Source organism: Cheilinus undulatus, linkage group 24 (genome assembly GCF_018320785.1).
Source record: "Cheilinus undulatus linkage group 24, ASM1832078v1, whole genome shotgun sequence".
Taxonomy (NCBI): domain Eukaryota; kingdom Metazoa; phylum Chordata; class Actinopteri; order Labriformes; family Labridae; genus Cheilinus; species Cheilinus undulatus.
The window spans coordinates 5984484-6004590 of NC_054888.1; the positions used below are offsets into that span (position 1 = coordinate 5984484).

The window sequence follows — 20107 nt, forward strand, 5'->3', positions numbered from 1 at the left end:
AAATCCCAGATGGCCGGTCCATCACTGCCCCCAGAAGAATTGAAGCATGTTTTAACCATGCACTGTCATGGATGTCATAATTACGAGCTGTGCATGTTTCAGTTCGACTTTACAGAAGACCATAGCGCAGTGCCACCACATGATACAGGAGTATGATCACATCTAAATAGCCCTTTTTCATTTGACTGATTAGGGCTACACATCAACAGAAGCACTGTAATCACTTATAGAGCATCTTCAAACACAGGCCGTGGCACTGCTGCTGGAAATGGACATACAATATGAAGGCATGTACCATATACATGCCCGCATTACGGTGTTCAGACTGGGTGCATGTGTGCTGCATGTTGGCTGAGTCTCCCTGTTGTTACAGCCCTATCTTCACAAATTCCCCCTCAGTAAATCTCCATTAAGGTGACTTGATTCACTGAGGAGCCTGACCAGGCCGGGACCATTTCTGAATAAAAGTACTCTGTACAGATGAGGTGGGTTTCTTCACAGCGGTGCTATACTGGACTGTGTAATGGTACCGTGTTAATCTTCTCTGTGGCATATTCTGCCAATGTGAGCATAAGGCTCCAGCTATAACTAAAGTTTAGAGAATAACTTTATTTGACCAGCATGTTCTGTCTTCTAAAATTTATCAGGGTCATCAAAAAAAGACAAAGCAAAAATATTCTACTGATGTGAACATACATATCTGCTAAATGTTTTTTTTTTTTAAACAATTTTTCTGTCTGTTAAGGCCATGAGATGTACAAGTCTCGTGCAAAAACATAAGCAAGCATTCTATTATCTTGATTTTGGGTGAGTAAGACAGCATTCACAAGGCAGTCTGAAAGCCCTGACTTGTGTACATGCATGCTGAAATGAAGATCAAGCTGTGACACAGCTGACATATTCTGAAATGGCCATTACACCGTAGATGTTTTCATGTTGATAATTAAATAGATACCATTAAAAAATACCCCAGGATACAGTTTGGCAGGATTACTGCCCAAACTTACATCTGGGGCATGCTTTCTGTCACCTGGTTGTTTATTTTTGCACTGTATATATCTGGTAATATCTGCAGTAATGTCTGTACACCATAGACTTAGATGAATAAAAATAGGTTTGAGAAAACAAAGCATGCTTGTACATTACATCGACATTTTACAGCTAGATTTTTTTGTTAAAATTTGATCACAAAAATTGGTAATACTTTATAATATCATTTAGCATTATAAAGCATTAATAAAGCATTTAATACTTAATTCATTATCTATATATACACTATATATACTATTATTAACATAACCTAATACCATCATAAAACTAATACCACCCCTTTATTAACACATCAATAAATGATTTATAACAGTGTTTATAAATTATATATTAATACATAAATAATGCTTTTTAAATCATAAGCCATTAACCTGCAGAGACCATTTGTAAATTTCCAAATCATACTATGAAAACGATGTAAAATTCCCCCCAACCACCTAAAAAAATTTCCCATAAATTTCCCCAAAAATCCAGAAAATTTCTGGACTGTAGTCAAATTCCCCAGATCAACAAATATTCTCCACAAGTTTCCTCAAAACTACCTAAAACTTTCTAAGCACCCCCCCCCCCACCCAAAAAAAGTGATAAAATTCCCCAAAATTAGCAAATATATTTCCAAAATTTACACGAAAAAATCCCCCAAATACAACAAAAAATATAATAAAAAAATCCTCTGCAAAAAAATCTTTCAATGAAACTCTCATAACGTAAATATTTCCCCAACCTTCCAGGAAAATATTTGAAAGTCTCCAAGATACATTTCCCAAAATATCTATGAAAATTCCTGAAAATCTTGACATCAAATTCTCGCAGTATTTCAAGTAAATAACTTCAAAAGATATCCCAGGCCATTATCAAATATTCTACTGTAATAGTAGAAATAATGACTGTGTTGTAGGAAAGCTAGAATGTGACGTCCTCTTAGTGCATGCATGGTCTTAGGAGGTTCGCTTTACTAATGCATCAATAAAGCATCTATGATTATGTTTACAAATAACACATAAATGACTTAAAATGCTCAATAGATTACCAGTATTTACTTATGCTTATGTGAGTTTGTTACAAAGTGTGTCCTATAAACTACTAACACCAGGCAGCGTGTACGTCCATCACCTTTAAAAGGCCTCTAAGCCCTCTGATGATCCCAGTGTCGCTTAAACAAGGCTGAAAACAACCAGCCGTCTGTAACCAAAGACGTTCACTTGAATTCTTCGTATACTCAAGTTATAATGATGTAATTAAGCGTAATTAATTAGAGCTGCCCGTATCTGACAGTGTGACGCCATGAGTGTACCTCAAACTGCCTCGCTGTAACGCGAGCTCCTGCTCCTGCCATAGCCTATCGAGGGCAAAGGAAACTATAGAAGCGCCCTATAAACTTAGACAATGACTCCTACGGCACCAGTGGGATTCAGTTTCTCTTATAGGGCACCTCCAACAGGACAGGAGCTGGCCTCATTAAATGTTATACTGAGGTAAGGAGGGATGTCACCTGGAAAAACTCCAGGATAATTTTACACACCTGTGCTTTTGCTGTTTTTAAACGCTATGATTTTTAAATGAGCTGCAGTGACATCAGGCTGAGTACAAGTCTCCAGCTGACGCTGTTGATGACTCACTGTATGGCTTTAATATTTCATGAAGAGGTTGCCACTGTGGATATATAAAGCACAAGGTGTCCGCTGGTGAAACCCAAAGCTTTGTAGGGAGATGTGATCTAGCTGAGAGAATAAAGCACAGCAGGTGACTTCCAATGTTAAATCTCAGAGGGATTTTAGCAGCTTTTGTCCACTGTAGAAGAGAAATGTGCTGTATGAGACCTCAGTCAGGGGGAAAAGAATGAGTATATATCACCCTCTGTTGGTGATATTTCTAAATTACATGTAATCCTCATATTACATCAAAAATATGCCTTTGTATCTATCAGAACAAGGGACCAATTTATCTATTTATTTATTCATTTTATGGAATAGAAAATATATTATGAGATGGTTCATCCAGGAGTCCATGATGAAATGACTCCCTCTTCTGCATTAAATAAATCTATAGGAAAAAGCTGCTTTCGTAAAATGCAACAGTCTCCTGGCTTTTTGTCTTTATTTTTAATGCCTGGTATATTTCTAAAGGCACACCTGGCTAAGAGAATGGCTTATTTTCAATCTACTGAAAATCAATCAGTTTTGGATGCTAATGTTTAATCTGTAAAAGACCCAAGAGAGATGGTCTACTATTTTCAAAGAACCACAGTGCTAATTTAGTAATACAAAGACCCCAACAATGAAAAAATATGTCACATCATACCTGATCAGGTGACACAACACAGTACGGGCCAGTTATGCAGTATGAAAGCATTTTTCTAATGGGGGTTATTGTCTCGCCTTTTGTGCCTTTATTAGATAACGAAGGACAGTGGATAGACCCGTAAACGAGGACGAGAGAGTGGGAAGAGACATGCGGCAAAGGGCCACAGGCTGGATTCAAACCCGGTCCGCCCGCGTACATGGGGGTGCGCCTTAAACCACTCGACCATCTGCGCCTCCACCATCATCAATAAATTTATATAAATTTCCTACTAAATGGGTGATACATTCATGGCCACAACTGCCATGAATTTGTCTTTTCATTTGTTGTTTTGATGTTTCTCTTGTCCCTCTCCTCTTTTTTCCACCCCTACCTCTCCTTCTAGTCCTCTCCAACCCTATTGTAACGGGGCTAAATGCTGCTTCTGCTATGCTCATGTTGATTAAAGCTGGTCTTTATTATAAATTGAATGTTTAACATCGATCTAGTATAATAGGATACAACAGAGAGCATAGGATATATAAGATATATAAGATAGGATATAGGGCTGGGGGGTATAGCTGAAAAATTGAATCTCTGATTGTTTGCCACCAAACTCGATTACGATCTTAATAGATTTGAACAGTTTTCTTTTATTTTTATCAACAATATGTAAAAAAAACTGAACCGAATGTTCCTTTAAAGATCAAAGTGTGAGCTGTAAACTTACCTTTAAAAGTGCACTAAGGAGGAAGTTTCTATCTGCTTAAGACACTGAAAGTAATGCTAATGTCTCTCCATGATCCATGCAAGTAAACAAGACCATCAAAGGAATACTGATCATTTCTGTATTCATATTTGATTGCTTGCCATCCCCCCACAGAATCAGTGTCAGATAAAATACCGGCAAGCAGTCCAAAACTACTTTTAATTTAAAGTTCTACTAAAAGGATTCAGAGAGAGCATGATTATTAAGACTGAACAGGATGTTTTTCTTTGTTTGAGGACACTGTGATTACACTTGAGCGATGTGGAAAAAATGTTTCATTCTGTTGACAGAGTGACCTGAAATAACATAAACTTGCAGCTTCTTAAAGTAAATTTTACTTTTGGTATTACTGCAGTAAAGCTGAACAGAAAATCTCAATTTACAATTTTAAAATCTTTGATTTTTCAGAAACTCGATTTAGCAGTGTAATTGATTTATTGCCCAGCCCTATATGATACAATATATCGCAATAATTTAAGATACGAAAAGATACAATATGATACAATATAATAAGAAACCTTACGATACAAAAAAATATAATACAATATAAGATACAACACACAATAAGGTACCTTATGATATGATAAGATATGAAACGGTACGATACAATATGATACACTACGATAAGACACCTGAATCCAACAATTTGATCATTTAAAATGGCTAAAGTGAAATCTAAAGGGAATTATAATGAGTTTGTGACAATAACAGAAACAAAATTTTTCTGGAAATATTAATGTGCCTCTCAGGGAACAGTTTATTTTAGTTTAAGGACTGGGTCTCAAAAGTGCCCTTATTAGCACACTTCAAGAGGCTTTCACACATCAGTTCTTGTTTTAATTTAAAGAGAGAAATCATAAAGCCTAAGAAAGTGAATTTTAAAGACATTTGCTACTAATCTGTCCCTCTGTTGGTCAAGGTAAGCTAGCGGTTTCCTCATATTAACTGTCTTTACTCAGAGCTAAGCTAAGCTCTAGCTTTGTATCTAATGAACAGCTGAATAGAACATTACATAAAGCTCCTGTGAGGACTAATGAATATTTGTGAGATGTGGTTTTCACAGAAATATCTCACCCTGCTTTACTTCATATTTATCACAAATAAGTTTTGTTTTTCATGGTAAACAAAGACTGCTTAAGCAGCTTGGGGAAAAACATCTTGTCCCACCCCGTGGCAGCAGTACCATTTTAAAAGAATAACAGTTACACAGAAATAATCATTTTTGTCCCTGATAACCTGGTCTGCTTTAGTAGGTCACATGAAGGGTTTAGTAGTAATTCCAGTCTGTTTCATGATTTGAAAAATACTCTTCACAGGAGCTTTAAGTTAGTCTGTTTCAGTTGGATCTTGCTGCTTCTGGCGATCAGAACTTTTCGTGTCTTTGCCTTTAAACTTAACTTCCCCTGACAACCAACACCACCCTGAAAGAGGTTCTGAGATCAGCCAAACACATCTGACCCAGATCCTCCGCAGCCTAATTTGATTAATTGCGATCATTTACTAGCCTTGTTCTCAAGGTGGAACACAATAAGCCGTTATGCGACTCCGTCTGAAAGCGGAGCCATGACTTTCACGTCGTCTGAAAGGGCAGGCAGCACGGACACACAATCACAGGTGTCAGCTGACCTCGGCTGTAAGGACACAGCCTGGGTCGAGCTTGATTTCATGATATGACTGGTGTCTCGATCAAACATTTAGCGCACCTTGTCAAAGTACACCTGGTGTCGTCCTGGGCCAGCTGCCAACGCGGCGGAGTATCACTTGATGTCATTAACTATAAAACAAGTAAAGGACGAAGAGCAGGAGCAGAGTGAAACTGGAGGAGTAAACTAAGAGGAATGCACCTGCCAGAGTGATCCCAGCCTCCTCTCTCTGTCTGCTCCCTCCTCTCTATTACTCAGCCCCAATCATGTGTGTCCCCGTGTATGCACCTGCACCGTAAACCCTGACCAGGACCCATTTCGGATGAGAGGCCTTGTCATGTCTGCAGAGATCTAAACCACTTAGAGGATGAGCGCTGGTCTGAGCTGCCGTCAGACATCCTAGCGCAGCATTCTGCTGGGTATAAGATCCTGCGGTAGCACTGTTTAGCCACAGATAGCGACTAAGTGCCCTGTTAGTTCACTCTATCTCCAACCCTTCAAGCTCGATTCCCGAGAGCCTCTTAAGAGACGCTGTGCAGCTTTTTCCCCCTCCTCTCAAAAGTAGCTGAGCTGAGAAAAACACATTTGTCACACCGGGGAGCTTTACAGGTATCAGCGCCTGTTACAGCCCATCAAAGTGCTCTTACAGCCGAGGTTTATGGACACAGGCGGCATTTGTTAAGCTATTAATGGCAAGTGTTTGCTTTTTATTTACGCTGTGCCACTCAGTAGGGTGTTAAAAAGCGGGCCAGTCTCTGTTTTTTAAGTTTAATCTCAAGTTAATAGTAATGTTTTCAAAATGAGCTACCCCTCGCTGTTTGGCCCTTTAAACACAAGTCACAAATAGACGCCTCCATGCTAGAAAGGAAGGTAATAACCCTAAGCATGTGTTACTTAATCAAAGTAATACTGCATTTTTGGTGGACTATTTTCATCTGTAATGGGTTGTTTCATGCAGGTGTCTGTCTTTCCACAACTTACTCTAGCACTGACAAGTTAAAAACTAAGCAATCAAAAAGACTGACTGATATTACAGGGCCCCTGGGCTGTTACTAACACCCCCAATGATGTCCCAAGGTTACTAATTTTCAATTTATCAGTCTAGTTGACCAGTCTAAAGTTCAGAAAACAGTCAATATATGCAATACAGCTAAACACAGATCATAAACCAAGTGTGGCTAATGTTAACAATGCTAACTCAGCTAGCAGTGACTGATGTGGATTGCACATCTTTATCTCCTTTTTTATGATAGTGACAGAATGCCACTGTGCAGCTTTTACAAACCGGTAATGGGCTCTATGCATGAACTGCTTCCGAATGTGGCATTAGACAGCTCCCACACTTCCAGTCGGGAGAAGAGAAAGGTGTATGATGGCAAATTCGTTGTGGTTTACTCGCTGTTTGCATGAGTTACCTGAGCTGACTGTCAATGACGAGTTAAATTTAGATGAAGATGTACATTGCGGCAAGCAGCAACGATGTCCAGAAGTGCTTTTAACCTGTTTTTGAAACATCATTTTAGCATGTTTGGATGCCAAGCGATGATGATAGAGTAAACACAAACAACAATCGAAACAAAAAAAAAAAAAAAACAACGAAACAGACAAATTAAGGTAGTATAGGAGGGTTTAGATTCTGTTTTAGCCTAGCGCGTATCGTTGGGCGGAAGTTGTGAAGCGGCCTTATTTTCCACCGGAAATACGCCACCCCCTTCCGTGCATAGAGCCCATAGTGTATTGTGGCATCAGCCAAAACTACAGAGCCAGCTAGAAATCAACAGCTTTGTTATAGCTTACAAAAAACATACACTATACTGCCAAAAGTATTCACTCATCTGCCTTGACTTGCATATGAACTCAAATGACATCCCATTCTTAATCCATGGGGTTTAATATGATGTCGGTCCCCCCTTTGCAGCTATAACAGCTTCAACTCTTCTGGAAGGTTTAGGAGTGTGTTTATGGGATTTTTTGAACATTTTTCCAGAAGTGCATTTGTGAAGTCACACACTGATGCTGGACGAGAAGGCCTGGCTCTCAGTCTCCGCTCTAATTCATCCCAAAGGTGTTCTGTGGGGTTGAGGTCAGGACTCTGTGCAGGCCAGTCAAGTCCATCCACACCAAACTCTCTCATCCATGTCTTCATGGACCTTGCTTTGTGCACTGGTGCACAGTCATGTTGGAACAGGAAGGGGCCATCCCCAAACTCCCAGAGTTGGGAGCATGGAATTGTCCAACATCTCTTGGTATGCTGAAGCATTCAGAGTTCCTTTCACTGGAACTAAGGGGCCAAGTCCAGCTCCTGAAAAACAAGCCCACACCATAATCCCCCCTCCACCAAACTTTACACTTGGCACAATGCAGTCAGACAAGTACCGTTCTCCTGGCAACCACCAAACCCAGACTCATCCATCAGATTGCCAGATGGAGAAGCGCAATTCGTCACTCCAGAGAACGCGTCTCCGCTGCTCTAGAGTCCAGTGGTGGCGTGCTTTACACCACTGCAGACACTTCGCATTGCACTTGGTGATGTATGGCTTGGATGCAGCTGCTCGGCCATGGAAACCCATTCCATAAAGCTCTCTACACACTGTTCTTGAGGTAATCTGAAGGCCACATGAAGTTTGGAGGTCTGTAGCGATTGACTGCAGAAAGTCGGTGACCTCTGCGTACTATGCGCCTCAGCAGCCGCTGACCCAGCTACGTCATTTTACGTGGCCTACCACTTGGTGGCTGAGTTGCTGTCGTTCCCAATCGCTTCCACTTTGTTATAATACCACTGACAGTTGACTGTGGGATATTTAGGAGCGGGGAAATTTCACCACTGGACTTGCTGCACAGGTGGCACCCTATCACAGTACCACACTGGAATTCACTGAGCTCCTGAGAGTGACCCATTCTTTCACAAATGTTTGTAGAAACAGTCTGTATGTCCAGCATCAAAGGCCTTAGCTAATGGCAATATCTGGTAACAAGTAGTCAAGGTGAGAATATTTATTCATCAAGTCAACAAATCCTAACCCACATTCTTAGAAAGTATTGATGCTTATTACAGAAGAAATGTGCAAATAAGAAGATAATAACTAACTAGTCAAAAAAGTCTGGGTCCTGGCCTACTTTCCACGGCTAACAGGCTGAGATAGTAATAAACTACTACAATGATCAGATGTGGGGTGGTGCAAGCAAAGTCAAGTTATTTCTATTAGGTAAAAAAGAGGGTGTGTGTCCTTACAGGTAAAGCTCTGAGCAAAAGACAGTGAGTAAAATACCCAACAAAACATTTTGATACAATATACTAGACTCAAAAAGAGGCAATTTGATGACATGCTTACTATACCATACCACAGAATATGCCATGATACAATACGACTAAATAATACGGCACGATGCCTTAGGACACTGTAAAATATGATAGGAATATGATATGATTCAATGGGGAACGACTGGGCTCAAGACGGTAGGATAGGACTACCATTCGGTTTGATATAAGATTCGATATAATATAACAGGAATCTGCCACAAATCGATACGATAGGATATGAAAGGATACATTAAAATATGATTAGATACAATAGGAATACGAGTAAGATACAATTCAAAAGGATGAAAAATGATATGATAAGATCATAGGAATACAATATGATTTGATACGATACAATATGAGAGAACAATGATACTTATGATACAGTACTATAAGTTACAATACAAAACAATCCGATAAAAAATGACAGAATGTTGGCGCGCCGGTAGTCGAGTGGTTAAGGCGCATGCCATATACGCAGGCGACCCGGGTTCGAATCCGGCCCGTGGCACTATTTCCTGCATGTCTCTCCCCGCTCTCTCCCCTGTTTCCGACTCTATCCACTGTCCTATCAAATAAAGGCAAAAAGGCCAAAAATAAATCTCAAAAAAAAAAAAAAAAAAAAATGACAGAATGTCACTGTATTAAAAAGAAAGACACAGAAAAGCACAGTCTAATATAATATGATATGAAGAAACGGTCTGACATAATAAAGTGATCTGATTCCACAACTAGTATCTTATCATAGGAACGTGATACAATTCAATATGATACAATATGAAAGGTATACAATAAGATAATACAGGAATCAAATATGATCTGATTCAATACAATACAATATGAAATGATACAATTTGATAGGATATGATGGTGTGATATGATAGGAATTACATATGATTCAAGAGGATACAAAACAATGAGGGATGTTCTTAGGCCCATTTGGCTAAACGCCAAGTTAGACCCTGTTTGACTGACTGGTCTGAAGAGAAGGTAATACTGAGAAAATTCCTCACAGGGTCATTGTGTTAGCGGGTGTAATGTCAGCCTGATATACTGTGTACTGTGTGGCTAACATTAGCAGCTAGCAACGCCAGCTTTCATTCCTCTTTGCAGATTAATGTCGTCCTTTAATGTGAAGCCTCTTTTCACTTCTGTGAAGTAGTTTTAAACAACACCACTTTATCTCCACTTATTGCTTGAAAAACTGTCACACCGCGCTGTTCTTACCACACGCTAACGGCTTAACTTCTCATGTTTACATCCTGTGAAGGGCAGGCATTAACTGAAGCTACAGCAACCTCTAGTGGCAGGAGGTTCATTACTGTTTAAAAGAGCAATATAGATCAGGAGTTCACGCCTGTAGAAAATTAACAATCATGGGTAGTTAGTTTAACCCATCTATAAGCATCACACTGGCAAATTTGATAAATAAATTTAACAGTTTAACTGTATTATTGTGGGCAGTCCTAAAAATGATATAATGGGAATATGATATGACAGGACAATACATACAATCCAATAGGAATTGTTTCAATACAAACAATGCCATTGGATTAAAAAAGGAAGTGCAGAAAGGCACAGTCACATATGATTTATGATATGAAAATACGATCTGAGATTATAAAATGTGATGTGATACTAAGATTTGTTTCAGTACAGTGCAGTTTGACACTGTACAGTAAAATAAAAAATACATTAGGATAGAATATGATATATAATACTATACGAGATACAATAGGACAGGGGTTTTCAAACTGTTTTTGTCCAAGGCACACCGAAGATCAAGCCAAAATCTCCAGACACACCATATTGACATCCTTGCTATAAACAGCATTTTAAAAATATCTCAGTCTCTTTCATTGTTGTGTGGTTATAGAAATAATGTATGGCTGAAGAAATTCATACCACACACAAGGAACGCAAGTGGGCCTCACTTTATCATATGGACACCAGAAAATTGGACAAACACACGCTAAAATGTAAAATTCTGCCATGTATATTTCAGCCATATCAACGCTTGTTGCAGCCAGTGATTTAAGTAATCTGCCAGAGCAACATTAAATCTTTTTATACCTGTTATAAATCACTTTTGCCCCAAGTTATCCTGAAGCACATAGAAAATGAAAGATTTCGTAGTTGGAAAACATCAAAAATACTTCTGGGGAATTTTCTTTGAGGTTGTCAGATGTTTGATGCTGAATTATAATGCGTTTTAGAACGATGCAATTACTATAAAGATTATTCTAATCCTTGAAATATCAGAAATATCAAGGAGTGTATTGTGGTTGTAGTGTGAATTCCTTTAAATAATTGTTATATGTATTTAAATCTGCAGACATAATGGAGCCTGTGAAGTCACTTAAAAGAACAAAGATGGTCTGAAGCAGCCGTCTCTCATGTTACTCTTCATCAACTGGAAAGTGAACAAACAGTACCCGCTCCCTTGACACCCCCCCTCCCCATGTAGACTAACTGTATATGGGCTATAGGTTTACAGACGCTAATCCTTTAAGGCTGTGTCTAAGTGATCAGGGGTTAAAGAAATGCTTACTGTACCTGACTTTGTAACGTCTCCATTTTCAGGCCCGAGCACATCTGTCAGTCAAAGTCTCACACTGATGATCTCTTTCAGGGGAGCAGAGCCGGGTCTGGGAGGTGGAGGGGAACTCAATCCGGGACGTGAGATGTTTTGGTTTGGGAAATCTGTTAAATGAGAGGAGAGCAGACTGTAAAATGTAGAATTTAAGCCTTTGTGTTAGTTTAATTTTGAGATCTATGGAGTTTTCCTCTGAAAACTGAATTTTTGCTCCATTAATTTTGAAACTCTATAGGAAGAGAAGTTTCCTTCCTTCTTCTCTGACTTTAACTAACTCCTAAATTAATTAAACTCCATGCCAAACACAGAATTAATACCAATCAAGCTCCATTAATCCAGCGTCTGTCACATCATCCACACTCCTCCTTATACCCTGAACGTCATGTAAGAAAATCATCAAAGCCCCCCTCACTGCTTTAGCTTCAGCCCATTTGTCGTGTGCTGTAAAAAAGTGATCAATTAAGAAGATAAAAGCCCAAACAGAAAAAAGACAAGGGCTATTTTGTGCACGTAAGAGAAGATATGTCAAGGGTTCTTTAAAAATGTTGAAGAAGTGACAAAACAATGCATCTAATATTAGCATGATAAACCTTTTAACATTTGCCTCGTTCGGCAAAAACATCCCGTCCATCACTCAGTGATCGGACAGCCAGGAGGCCGTTTAAAAATGGAGATGTTTGGTGCTAACTGAAGAAAGACAAGGTTAAATTAAAAGTCACATATTAAAGGAAAAAATGAGGCTAAATTAAATAAAAGGGGAATAATTGGAGTGCAGTTTAAGATATATTTGATATGCTCTTTACTTGTTTAAGCACAAGGCTGCTGATTACATTCTGCACCAGCAGATGGCGCACTGTGTGCACCGATGAGCAACAGCATACTGTTGCCATCTTAAGAAGAATACAGACATCATGCTTTTTTAAAAATGTCAACTAAACATGTCCATCAAATTTGGTATCATTATATGTCCTTTTGTTGAGTCCAAATAAAAGCTGCAACCACATTTTTGCAGCATAAATACAAGCCTTGCATGTTTAAGATGGAATATTGTATATGTTTGTCTGATTTTGGTCAACATAAGCTTTACTGCACTGCTAACAAACATTTAAAATGTCTTCAAAACTGGAGACATGACATGCTTACTTGAGTTACAGATATTAGAACAAAAGCGAGGCTCACTTAGGTGGAAAAGAGGCGGCAAAATTCATTAACCACATGAGTTTTCTACATTATAAATGTCTTGTACAGCACATCTATGAATGATGTTAACTTGTGTAATCTGATACTGCCTAGCTCATGGTGTTAAGACTCCAGAAGGTTAAAAAAACAGGAATTCATCAGTGCAGAACATTTGAAGTAGTGATGCCATAAAAATCGCCTCCTCCTACTGTACACTGTGTTTCTCTCCTCCATCACTGCATGAGTTTCAAACACGTTCTGCACATACATCACGCTGCACAGAGGAGAACGGGAGGATGAACCAGAAGTGGAGATTTGAAAATGTCTAAATGATTTGGTTAAATATTTTTTATCTAAATAAATCAGATCAATGGAGTGTGTGTGTATTTAAAAGAGGTAATTTATTAGAAAATTTATGTCAGCTGTTTTAGGAGACGTGTCATTAGGATACGGCAATAAATCGACCTAAATTAAAGATAAATATTAACACATTTTCAAATGGTGTGTAGGGTAAGACGTCAGGCCTTATGTTGAGTAAAAGATCTTTACAGTAAATTTCCCTAACAGTAGATTTATCTGCAATGTTTAGTCCAAACAGGGAATCTTTATCTTTACTTGATTTAATTTTAATCTTTTATATCGTTATTAAAAGTAAAATATCATAAATACTTGTTTGATTGCACAGCAGAAAAAGTAGGCAACACTTTTTTTAGGTGGGCCGAATTACCTAGTCATTTTAAAGTGTAAAATTGTTGCAATTTCTCAAGAAAATGTTGTTTATTTAACATAATATAATGAATCTTTAAGTGTCACTGGTTCTCTTATTTATCTAAATGAATAATATTCAGCATGATTGTCAAGGCATCATGGAATTATATGTCTAATGTGATAAAACCAGTTGAACTGCATTTTTCTGGCAAAGTGCTGGAAAGTTCAAAACAACTGAAATGGGCAAAACATAACCCAAAAGGTACAATGCAAATTGATAAAACTTTATCATTACGTAGCTTGGATGCATCAACTTGACTCCTTTTTTAATTTTTCTACAGTTTGTTCTCTTTTTTATGTCTATATGGGTGTTTTTGTAAAAACTTAAAGCGGTATTGTTACAAGCTTTGCATGTGTTTGATTGTTAAAATTTAAACAAGTAATGAAAAACTGTAAATCATGAATAAAAAAATATGGTGGTAATAACCTAGTAATGAGTTAGAGTTTTAACGGGTAATGACCAGAAATATGGTAATATTAGGACAGTATCTAACTAGTAATAATGTTTAAATTATCAAGAAATTTCTTGTAATATTGTGGCAATTATCTGGTAATTAGATGGTATTTTACCCTAACCCCAACCCTCGTAATATTGTGGCAATTATCTGGCAACTAGATGGTAATTTACCCTAAACCTAAAACACATTAAAACATTAAAAAATTAAATATAGAGGTTTTATTTAAATTCCATGTAATATCTTGGTATAATTTCTGCCTCAGCAATAACCAAAATAATACCAGTAAGCATAGCATTTGAAGTATTGTAACATAAATTATGCATCCCCTCTGTTTGAAAACATCTTTGCAGCTCAGCCATGCTCACTGTGGTCTCCTGTTTCTTGTTTCCTTTGTAGAAATGTTTTGTATAATCGAAGGAAGGAAGCCAGTTTGAGTGGTACGGCATCTTCCTGATGTGCCAGCGTCACATGTGGCAGCTGCTTCATTCTGATTGGCTGGGGCGTATTTTTATTTAGTTGAAAGATTGGCACAGAAAAAGAGCTCATACAGTTAGGCATGCAGTCATGAAGAACATCTAAGAGGACACGCTGAAGTGTAATTGTTGTAAAATAATCCTAGTTTGTTATTTCTCTGATTTTTTTATTGTTGAATAGTTAATCATGTGAATACAGCTGTAGATAGAATACATATAAGTAAGAGAAAAGAGCTTCCTGTCATTTTAAAATCCTTGTTTTTATCTTAAAGTCCTACATGGACAGGCACCTGAATGAATCCTAGACCTGCTCCATCCTTAAATCCTCAGTAGATCCTCAGGTCTGCTGGTCAGGGTCTTCTTATTGTCCCTCGGTTCGATTAAATACTAAAGGTGAGCGTGCTTTTGAATTTGTGGCACCGACTCTTTGGAGCTCTTCCATTTCAGTTACGCTCAGATACAGTAGCCGCCTTTAAAAAGGAGCTAAACTCCTCTTTTCAGATTGGCTTTTGACCATCTAAAACATTATTGTGCCTGTTGTGAAGCCTTGTGTGACCTCGTTCTGTGACACAAATAGAATTTACTTATATGTTTGTCAAGGGAATAGAACAGAATATAGTAGAAAAAATGTAGAGTAGCCCCTTATTCTACATGCTCATCAAGATTCAGTAAAAGAACATGGATAATAATTAAAAGACAACAATCAACTGGTAATTTGGCTGTTGTTTTTTTTTTCACTTGATCATTATTATTTAAACAAGTACGGAGCATTATCTGACAAAAGAAATTACCCATGAACTCAGGCTCCGATGTAAAAAAGAAAAATGTAGCTGATGTGTATCTAATCTATAACAAATGGTTGTAAATACCAGAATTATAAACTTTGATGTGATTTTTGTTACTATAGCAACAACAAATAGAGGTCAAAGACACCCAGTACTGGGATGTTTTCATTTTGCATCATCAAAAGTGCGGATATATGTCCACACATTGTCTACATTTTTCAAAAACACTGGCAGCATTTCTGTGTATTGAGGTAATCTGAATTTCAAAAGTGAAAAATGATCCTCATTATTTTAATGATCAATGATGTCAAAAATGACAGAAATGTAATGATCTCAGGCATATTTTAAACAAAAAAAAAGAAGATAACACTCTAAATAGCACAAATACAATTGCAACTAGGGCTGGGCGATATGGTTTAAAAACTTAATCTCTGATTTTTTCACATCAAACTTGATACATAATTTTACTCGATTTTTTTTTATATCAAAAAGAAACTACTCTACCAAGTTTATTTCTATTTTATGAATAATGTGCATAAAGGTAAAGTGAAGTAAAGTGAATTTCCTCTACAGGTTAAAGCACAAGCTGTAAACTTTTCTAAAATTGCTTTTGTTATTTACATGAACACTCAGGCTTTGAAAGTTTTTATCTGCTTAAAGAAACACACTGAGGGCACTGCTGGTTTCTCTCCATGATCCATGCATTTTAGAAAAGACCATCAGAAGAATATTGATTATTTCTTTAACTGTATTAGATTGTCATCTCTGCCACAGAAAGATCTGAAGGAAATGGACTATGTACATTTAAAGTGATACCAATGAATAACCAGACTCTGTAAGACTGAGAGGAATGTCCCTGAACATGTTTGAGTTTATGTTTATGTGCCACTGAAAATGTAAACATGCTGTTTATGATGTTGGAATATGGGGAAAAAAATTAAGTTATTAAAAAAAAAACATCAATATCTATAAAAAGGATTCAGAGTGAGTGATGTGACTGATGGTATATTTGAGTTTGAGGGCAGTAGTTACACATGAACAGCATGGAAGTAAAAAGTGTAACTTTTTATCAGATGAGTGGCCAGAACAAACATGAAACTAAAGTTTCTGACAGTAGCTGTTATTTTTGGTATTACTGCAGAAACAATTCAAAGAAAATCTCGATTTACCAACACCTGATGCATGTATTCAATCGGTTAATCACCCAGCCCTATTGGCAGCATTTGGAGAAGTAGGTGGAGCTGATAAGGAGTGAGGGTTCCCCTTCTGCTTGATACCACACAACAAAAATCAAAATCACTCTAGACACTCAAAATTCTGTTTATCATTCTAAAACTGGAGCCAGTTCCACACACTCATCTCTTGCTTTTAGTTAAACTATGACTGAAGATCATGACGTTTCTGTTCTTTCTGAAAGCATCAATCATTGAGATAATGAAGATTTTTATTATTCTGCTACTTTTGAGTTCAAATTTTGCCATCTCCGATATCCAGGAATGGTGCTTATGTTTTTGTAAAACTTAGACAGCGTACAGGAGTTCGCCTGAAATTTCTTTTTAAAAATGTTTTTTAAATTTTAATCCTTCATTGCAGGCTTTAAAACACATGTTATCAAGTTTCATCAGTCATTTCTTTCATCCTGCCATATTTATAGAGGACACACACAAACAAAAAAAAAACCAACAAAAAAACCCCAGACAAATAAAAAAAAGAAAAGAAGAAAAAACAAACTCTAAATTTTAATTCATTTAATTACATTTTTTTTTCTCTTCTATCTCTCAGTTCTAATTCCTTGACCCATTTATTCCAGTTCCTTATGAATTCCTCTCCTCAGTTTCTCAGCCTATAGGTGATTTCTTCCCCTGCTTACAATCTATTTTAAATTACAAACAATAAACCGCCTAAAAGTGTGTGTCTAGGACTTTGACTTTTGGGTTTAGTGGTCCCTAAATACCTAGTCATTTTATAGTCCTAAGTGCAATTATCCAGTACTAACTCTGTAAGGAATAGTTAGCTAATAATACTGTATTATCCTCCTAATATTGTCGCAGTTCTCTGGAAATTAGGCGGTGTTTTACCCTAACTATCACTATGAAATGATCAGGTAATCAGGGCCTACTAAAATAAAGTGCAGCTATACAATCAATTATGTTACATTTTTCCAACAGTATAATCTATCTCACATATTTTTACGTTTTTTTTCCCCTCATGGAAGAGACGGGGCATGTCAAGCAACAGCTCCAGTTTCTGTATTCCTTCGTAGAAGCCTGCAAAGAGCCAAGACATGAGAACTGGCTCTTTTAGTGTCTGCAATCACACCTGTGCTCATGTCGAATAAGAATCATAAGGTATGAAATAACATCGTCTAGATCAGGGGTGTCCAAACTTTTCCACTGAGAGCCACATACAAAAAATCTGAAGGATGGTGGGGCCACTTTCAAATACCTCTCCTTTATGACATCAAAGTTAGTCAATTAAGGCCAATTTAGGTAAAGATTTAAGTTAAAAAAAAAAAAAAAGATACACATCAATAAATTATTGTCAAAATGTTTGTTTACAGAATTAACACAGTAGGTAATTCATACCATCTTCACACACTATAGTTTTATTGTGTTTTCTTATTGACAGAAGAGTATAGTTTTGTTTTACTTACTGGACGAGCCCCCAAGGTGACACAAAAATATTCTCGTGTGTCAATTAGAAAACAGATAAAATAGCTTCATGTTCTAATGTGGGCCGTTCTTCCTTTATGTTTTACAGTTTGCTGCCAATTAAAAATGGAAAAAGGGCCGTATTTGGCCCCCAGGCCATAGTTTGGACACCCCTGGTCTAGATAAACTTCTATTAAGGACATATGAATAGATTTAGGCACTTCTGTTAATTTTAAGTGAATTACAATCAGAATAAGTGAATTTATTTTTGCTGCACTTGTAGGAACGTATGATTTAACTTCTGCTTATTGCATATATTATGTTAAAAATGCAATAATAATTTAATAAATTAGTGTTCTTCTAGATGCTGGGCGAATAACGCATCACTCTGGGGATAGCTGGGTTGTTATACAGAAGAGTAGAGTAGCAGTCTGGGTTAACCGTTTTAAAGCATGATGCATCTGATCTAAATGCTTCATTAACATGGGATTATTCCTTATTTTTGGGTTTAAAAGAATCAAAAATAATAATTCATTGTGACAGCAGTTATGATCAGCACAGCTTTTCATGACACGTTTAAAATAAACCCCATTTTTTCCTGGTTTGTACCAGTTATCTTCATGTCTGTGTTACAGCTTATAGCCAAGGTCATTCCACAGTTAAAATGTTATTTTCTCTTCTTTTAAATGTATACTCAATATGCTTCATTGCAGAGCCTCCTGAAAAGGTTATGACAGAAAGAGTTTCAACCCTCCTGTTCTATGAAGACGACAGAGGACTGTCCTACACAAGATTTTTCTTCTACACCAATAATAGAAATGCACATTCTATTCTGAAAGGAAATAAAAGATGCTTTTATTACTCAGCATAACAGGTAATTCTACCTATTGTTGAGCCCTATCTTAACAAAACCCCTGCAGTATTATATCAACACACAATAATGTTCAGCTTCCTTATATTTGTGACAATAGACTGATCCGCCCATTCACCCACAGTCAGAAGAATCACAGCTCTGAGCTCTTATAATCACTGAGGCCGTGCTGCGTTAGCACGTCATAACTCGTGTTTGCTGGAAAGCCATTGAGCTCAACCAGCTGAAACTGGGACGGTTGATACAGTTAGGTAGATCTTCCTCAGCTCTATAAATAAAACTTCATGATAAAATCAGTAAGGTCTTTGTTAACTCGCCTCTGCAGGAATTTAAAAACGACTGCAGAGAGAAGGGGGTTGGCTATTCTGAGGTATGATATTTGGAATAAGCAAATGAAAAGGTTTGATTTAAAACATTATGGTTGTTACTACACATTATGCAGAATAATAGCTGCACAATTTCTGTCAAATTTGAAATATCTAGTAGGGAATTTGCAGGAATAGGGGTGCTGGGATGAAACGTATTGGTTCTTCAGCACCCCTAAAACAGCCTGAGACTGTAGTAGCACCCCATAAAGGACATTTGCAATCGGTTTAGGAAGCATCTGTTTCATTTTTAACCAATTAGATTGAAGAAATTCATGTTTATTGTCACAAAACTCTTGAAACAGGACACAGGAAAACAGAAAGGTTGAATTTACAGCTCCTAACTCAACTACAATCATAAGTTGTTGATCATTTTCACAAAATAATACAGTTCTGTATTTCTAAGTCTGTAGCAAAGCTGTATCTGCTAGGCTTTTTAATTTTAAGCTCCATCAGCAAAGCAAATAAAGCATGAGCTCTAACCCTTCATATTAAATGCATGAACAAAAAATAAGGATGTATGCTTAAAAACCAGAACAAAAAGGCAGATTTTCCGATCAATGCTCACTAAAACCGCCTCTAAAAGCAGTATTTGCCAGCATTATGCTGCTATATGAGCATATCTGTGTTGCCTTTGCAGAGTTTAGATTACTACGTGGAGATACGCTCCCCTGTAAAGCTGAAATAAGCTTCACTCTAGTGTTGAAAAGGCCCTTTCTACTCCAGCTGGAGTCTTCAGCAGTCTAACCTCTAGGTGGCGATAAAGATCAGGAAACAAAGTCCTAGAATAAGACTGCTTCACTACATGAAAGAAGGACGAGGAGAAAAAACCCTCCTGCCTGATCTCTTCCTGTGCGATTAAGGAGAGGATGAAATAAAGAGCTGCTAATACTTGAGTCAAATGATACCTTTTTTAAG

At 37.4% G+C, this 20107-nt stretch overlaps 1 protein-coding gene across 8 annotated transcripts in view; it reads right to left on the reverse strand.

Moving 5' to 3' along the window:
- Positions 1 to 20107, reverse strand: part of kcnh7 (potassium channel, voltage gated eag related subfamily H, member 7) — a 245580-nt gene that overhangs the window by 155569 nt on the left and 69904 nt on the right. For all 8 annotated transcript variants that reach the window (XM_041781707.1, XM_041781705.1, XM_041781706.1 and 5 more), the window contains one exon: positions 11600 to 11746. The gene's annotated coding sequence lies outside the window, so the exon portion shown is untranslated. The remainder of the gene's footprint in view (positions 1 to 11599; positions 11747 to 20107) is intronic.